Source organism: Lactuca virosa, chromosome 8 (assembly GCF_052849685.1).
Source record: "Lactuca virosa cultivar CGN04683 chromosome 8, Lactuca_virosa_CGN04683_v6, whole genome shotgun sequence".
Lineage (NCBI taxonomy): Eukaryota > Viridiplantae > Streptophyta > Magnoliopsida > Asterales > Asteraceae > Lactuca > Lactuca virosa.
In genome coordinates, this window is record NC_136433.1 from 177,202,282 (window position 1) to 177,208,971 (window position 6,690).

At 36.7% G+C, this 6,690-nt stretch overlaps 2 non-coding genes across 2 annotated transcripts; both read right to left on the minus strand.

Annotated features, from left to right (window-relative positions):
• Nucleotides 1-249: 249 nt before the first annotated feature.
• LOC145134999 (small nucleolar RNA R71) lies at nt 250-356 on the minus strand. Its single transcript, XR_013719481.1, has one exon. It is a non-coding gene; the product is annotated as a small nucleolar RNA R71 (small nucleolar RNA).
• A 5,286-nt stretch (nt 357-5,642) lies between these two features.
• On the minus strand, nt 5,643-5,749 carry LOC145135002 (small nucleolar RNA R71). The gene has a single exon (XR_013719482.1). It is a non-coding gene; the product is annotated as a small nucleolar RNA R71 (small nucleolar RNA).
• Nucleotides 5,750-6,690: the final 941 nt, after the last annotated feature.

Here is a 6,690-nt window from a genome sequence, read left to right on the forward strand (position 1 = left end):
AGGGAACTACCTTTTTATGGGAAGGAGCACGAGGACGCTTATGAGCATATAGAATAGGTGGTGGAGATTTCACATTATTTTCATGCACCAAACGTGAGTAAAGATGCAGTGATGCTTCGACTTTTACCGGTCACCTTAAAGGGTGAAGCTAAGGAATGGTTAAAATCACTTCCCTTTGGAGCAATCACGACATGGGCTGATTTTAGGAATGAGTTCATAAACCAGTTTACCCCTCCTTTAAAAGTGGCAAAGCTTAAAAGAAACATCCAGAATTTTCAACAATTTGAGGGGGAGTCATTATACGAAGCTTGGGAACGTTACAAGAGATTGTTACGACATTGCCCTTAACATGACTTCAATGTGCAACAAGACATATCGATATTTTATGATGGAGTCAATGTGTGCACTCGTCAACTTCTAGACTCACAAGGGCCCATGACAAATAAGAATCCGACAACAAATAAAACTTTGATTGAATAATTTGCTAAGCATTCAAGAGAGTATGACAACTCAAATGAGGATTTCACTAGAGGAAAGTCAAGTAAATATGGAGGTCAAGATACTATCAGTGTAGTAATTGCAAAGCTCGATGAAATGAAAGAAAAGACCACACAATTGGGTGGACCAATTCAAGTTAGATGTGGAGCTTGTAGAGGACCCCATTATACTAAGGATTGTGAGTTGGTGTACAAGAGAGCTCAAGACACGAAAAAATATCAACAACTAGAGCATAATCTCTACCAACTAGAACGAGTCCAATCCGAGAAGATAGATGCTCTCGAGTCGATGCTATTCAGATTCATGGAAGCTAGCGAAAAGAGACATGATGCAACTAATGCAATACCTAGAGAACAAAAAGAATCTATTTTAAGTATATGTACGCAAGTAGTGCAATTAACAAGGCTTGTACAAGAAAACCTACCGGATTCACCATCACGAAAACTCGAGTCAATCCAAAATGCTCAACCCATGGCCGTTGAAACAGAATAAGAAGAAGATGAATTGGTGCATATGAAGTACCTTAAAGAGGAGTCTAATCATTCATTTGAAGTAAAAAAGAAAGAAGAAGAAGAAGAGTATCGTGAAGCTACCCAGTCGCAATGACGTGGAGGCAATAGTGCCACGTCGTGGGCAATAAAAGAATATTATGATTTTTCTATTGTTGAGCCGTATCGACCACCTCTTCCTTTCCCATCCCGTACCAATGCAAATTAAGTGAAACAAGAAAACACGAAGTTCCTTAAGCATGATGAATTTGAACGCATGAAGGAAGAAGAGTGGGAGGAATGGGAGGATCCTTTACCAAAAGAGCAATTGGAAAAAGAAGTGAACTATTCGAAACCTCCAGTTTCAACACCTATGATTTTTGAGGTGTTTGCTTTTACAAGATCACCAAACCCAGTAACAGAGCCGATTCAAGAAAAAGAAGAAGAAAGTGATGAGTCTCATTTTGAAAAGAAAAAACCCGGAAAGAGACAAGACAAAAGCTAAAGACATGGGAATGAGGAAAGAACCCAAGCAGAAACATAAAGAAGATGTCAACCCAACAATGCAAGAAATTTCAAGAAAGGCATTCAATAGAAGGGTTGCTTACAAACAAGTAAGGTTCAAGATGATGGAGAATGCGGAGGTTACACTTCCACCTGACGCAACGTAGAGTGGAAAGGAGTCCAGCTAACGACTCCTAAAAAAGAAGCGCTTGTCGGGAGGCAACCCGCTTTTTATGAGTTTGAATTTTCGTTTCGTTTTGATTTGTTTTAGTTTTTAGTTTTTAATTTTTAGTTTTTTTTAGTTTAACCGAATGATGATGTGTTTCTCTAGTTCTTGATCTTATTTTGTAGCGTTAAACGAAAGTGAAGCAGTGAAGGAGCTTAATTTGAAGAAGTCGTGTGACTTTTGAAGATCACAATTGAAGAACAAGTTTTTGAATAAGTGTTGGGTTCGCACATAATGAAGAGAAAATCATTTTGAAACATATTTACTGAAAAGAAGAGAACACGACGTGGAAATCATCAACACGTCGTGACAGTGGTTCATCACATTTTTTTCAAGAATGGTTCTTTAATTTCATTCGATCCGACATATTTGCATTCACAAGAAGAAGCTTTCCAAGTGTTTGTTTGCGTAAATAAGTGAGGAGTCACGCCTAACAGCTTCGTACATTCGTTTGTGCCACATATATTCCAGTAATCAGCTCATTCTGGCGCCGATTATTGCAATTTCAAGACCAACACGTCGTGGTAATCCCCACTACGTCGTTTTGTCGCAGTCAGAATGCCAGAAAAATAATATGTTTGAGCCACCACGAGGTGGTGAATTCCGCCACGAGGTGGTGCTTTTCGAGTCCGTTTTTCGATTCTGATCCAGTACTTTCAGTAGTCTAAGTGTTCAAGAGTGGTGTTTCCAATTCTATATTGAATTCCATGGTATGGATGAGCTGTTCCCACACCATCGCATTTTATTTTTATGCCATGCTAAATTAATGTCCTGGCTACCACGACATGGTTGATACTTTCCTATGTCGTAGGGGAGTTTTTCATCACATCAGGAGGCTGTCATTCAAATTTCCAATTCCGTTTCCACACTTTAGAGCAAGCTAGAGATCCTACACATAATTCGAGATGCATTTTCTATCCTAGGGGCGTCTGTTCCTTTTTCTACCTTTTATTGATTTTAAATTATTTTATGCATACAATAAGGGCGTTGTATGTAATAATCTAATAAAGAATTCTAGTAATAATGGTTTAAACTTAAGTTGCTAGTGTTATATGGGATGATCCAATGAGAGCTCAAATGTTTAATTGAGCCAACATATGTTTTAGTATATTTGTGGCTTCCTAAGTCTTAGTGAAAAGTCATGAGATATGAAAAGGTAATCTGGTAGTTTATATGGTATAATAAGTTTTGCAGCCTAAACCTGAAATCTATCCAGGAAAGCTTATGTAGTCATTGCACATCGACTACTACCTTTAATCAATAAGGGTTGAAGTTAAGCGCCTCTGCTTAAGCATATAGGTTTTGAGTGAAAAAAAGTGAGTTACATGTAAAAAAGAGAGAAATTACCAAAAAGTGAAAAGGTTGAAGAATTTTTGGAGCATTCAAAGTGTAAAGTATGAAGATCAAATATCAAAAATTCTGAAGAAATTCAAAAAGTTGAAGATACCGAAAATCATAAAGGTGGTGAATTCAAAGAAATCAAAGATCAAATATCAAAGAAGTGAAGAATTCCAAGAGCTCCAATTTGGTATTTAAAGTTTTAATTTCTAGATTATGTATGCTTGGGTTGCTTAACCAAAAATACATTGAGGTTAAGAAAGAGTTCTGGGAATTGATTTGGAGGGTTGCAGAAATGAGTGTCGTATAAACTAAGGGATGAAAGTTCATAAGGATTGTGAGTATTTAGGATTGGGGAAGTTGTTAGGATTTTAGACACAAATATGCACATTGACGTCTTGGTATAATGGTTGAGTTCAAAAGGGATTGTTCTATATGATGGTGGTGATGAAGGTTTGAATTAAAATTAATTAGTTTTGCTTGAGGGCAAGCAAAAGATAAGTGTGGGGTATTTTGATATGTACATATGTATATATATTTTTTACATCATATCTTAATACTTTTAGCTATAATTATACTTATTATAGAATAAAAGGTACTTATTATGCTTAATATTTGTTATGTACCATAAAAGACATGCTTAGAAGCAATATGGAAGCTAGAAGCAGGAAAATACGACCTTAGACAAGAAGAAGACACAAGAAGGATGTTGTTTGACATTTGACCCCTCGTCAGTATTTTGATTATATCTCATGACTCGTAACTCTGATTAAGGTGATTCAAAATGATCTGAAAACTAGACACAATTTCGGACGACTTTCGTGTTTTGACAAATGTTGAATTTCCAACCACCACGATGTGGTGATCCCACCACGACCTGGTGAATGGAATCTTCACGATTCTTGACGCTGGCTTGGAGAATACGGGATAAACACGAGGACCAACACGTTGTGCCATTACCACGTCGTGGTGGCCAGATTTTAGGAAAGTATATATATCCGAACATTATGACGAATTGAGGGACTTGTAGGTGACTTTCTGGAGAAGTATTGCGACAAAAACCATTCTAAGAACCCCTTGGGCCGATTTTGAAGCTAGGAAGTCGATTGGAGCAAGGATTCGCATCTACACATTAGGTTTGGTTAGTTTAATGATTTTTAGCTTAGTTTACCTTATGTTTATGTGTTCATCAGCTGTGATTATGGGCTAAAAACCCTTGCTTTCGTTTAGTTAGATGAAACCTAAAATTATGAGTTAGTTTCTTACTTTATGGATTATATTAATTTGGTTTATGCATGTGTTTGATTATCATTACGTACCATGTTAAAGTTTGTAATTTTGTTGCTTAATTTCAAGTGTAGTGTAGCTTAGTGACCATTAAATTACATGAACTTGATTACCTAGTGATTTAGTGACTATTAAATTGTTAGAGCTAGGATCGACCAAATCTTAGATAAGTAATAAAACTAACAAATTTAGATGTGTTGGAGAACATAATTGTGACCATAATTGTGTTCCCTTAGATAAATCTTACATATCCCATATAACTAATTCTGTGTTTTGCTTGTGTATGACAATACAAGGTAGTTCATGAATTGGTGAAAATATTAGTAAATTTGGACTTGAATTGCTAATTACATATAACTTGGTGACGAATTTCATTAATCCATAAATAATAACTAACCATAGGAAAAAGGTGGATTTGAAACTAAACGAAAGTGTTTTAGTATATTGATTATAATCATTTTTAGTTGAGTGCTTAAGTTTTTCTGAACTTGTAAAATCAGATAAAACCCCCCACTTTTTGTTGTTTTTCTTAGTTTAGCTTTTAGTAATTATTTTATTAATTAAATACATTTCCCTGTGATCGACACCCGACTTACCCAAGCTATACTATAAGCTGACTAGGTACACTGCCTATAGGTGCATAGTTAGTATAGGTTTGTTAGGTTATAAATTTAAAACTAGATAGGTATAATCTGTGCACATCAAGTTTTTGGGGTCGTTGCGGGGGAACGGCTATTTTAGTTGTTAATTTAATTTCTTTAAGTTAATCGATCCTTTTTGTGCGGTAAAAAACGCAAAAAGTTATTTTTCTGTCTGATCTGTAACCACGTCGTGGTCACGTTGTAGTTAGTTTCTAGTTCGTTTTTAGCTTTTGTTCCTTTTACGCGTGTTTTTCTACTTTTGTTTTAGCAGGAAATATGGGGGACATCACGACCATGTCAATGGAAGAGTACAAACGACATATAAGGAACGAAAATAGATGGGGTCTTGATCCACCAAAAATCCCAGCCACAACAAAGTTTGAACTTCCGAGGCACATTCTCAATATGTTAAGGGAACTACCTTTTTATGGGAAGGAGCACGAGGACGCTTATGAGCATATAGAATAGGTGGTGGAGATTTCACATTATTTTCATGCACCAAACGTGAGTAAAGATGCAGTGATGCTTCGACTTTTACCGGTCACCTTAAAGGGTGAAGCTAAGGAATGGTTAAAATCACTTCCCTTTGGAGCAATCACGACATGGGCTGATTTTAGGAATGAGTTCATAAACCAGTTTACCCCTCCTTTAAAAGTGGCAAAGCTTAAAAGAAACATCCAGAATTTTCAACAATTTGAGGGGGAGTCATTATACGAAGCTTGGGAACGTTACAAGAGATTGTTACGACATTGCCCTTAACATGACTTCAATGTGCAACAAGAAATATCGATATTTTATGATGGAGTCAATGTGTGCACTCGTCAACTTCTAGACTCACAAGGGCCATGACAAATAAGAATCTGACAACAAATAAAACTTTGATTGAATAACTTGCTAAGCATTCAAGAGAGTATCACAACTCAAATGAGGATTTCACTAGAGGAAAGTCAAGTAAATATGGAGGTCAAGATACTATCAGTGTAGTAATTGCAAAGCTCGATGAAATGAAAGAAAAGACCACACAATTGGGTGGACCAATTCAAGTTAGATGTGGAGCTTGTAGAGGACCCCATTATACTAAGGATTGTGAGTTGGAGTACAAGAGAGCTCAAGACACAAAAACATATCAACAACTAGAGCATAATCTCTACCAACTAGAACGAGTCTAATCCGAGAAGATAGATGCTCTCGAGTCGATGCTATTCAGATTCATGGAAGCTAGCGAAAAGAGACATGATGCAACTAATGCAATACCTAGAGAACAAAAAGAATCTATTTTAAGTATCTGTACGCAAGTAGTGCAATTAACAAGGCTTGTACAAGAAAACCTACCGGATTCACCATCACGAAAAATCGAGTCAATCCAAAATGCTCAACCCATGGCCGTTGAAACAGAATAAGAAGAAGATGAATTGGTGCATATGAAGTACCTTAAAGAGGAGTCTAATCATTCACTTGAAGTAAAAAAGAAAGAAGAAGAAGAAGAGTATCGTGAAGCTACTCAGTCGCAATGACGTGGAGGCAATAGTGCCACGTCGTGGGCAATAAAAGAATATTATGATTTTTCTATTGTTGAGCCGTATCGACCACCTCTTCCTTTCCCATCCCGTGCCAATGCAAATTAAGTGAAACAAGAAAACACGAAGTTCCTTAAGCATGATGAATTTGAACGCATGAAGGAAGAAGAGTGGGAGGAATGGGAGGATCC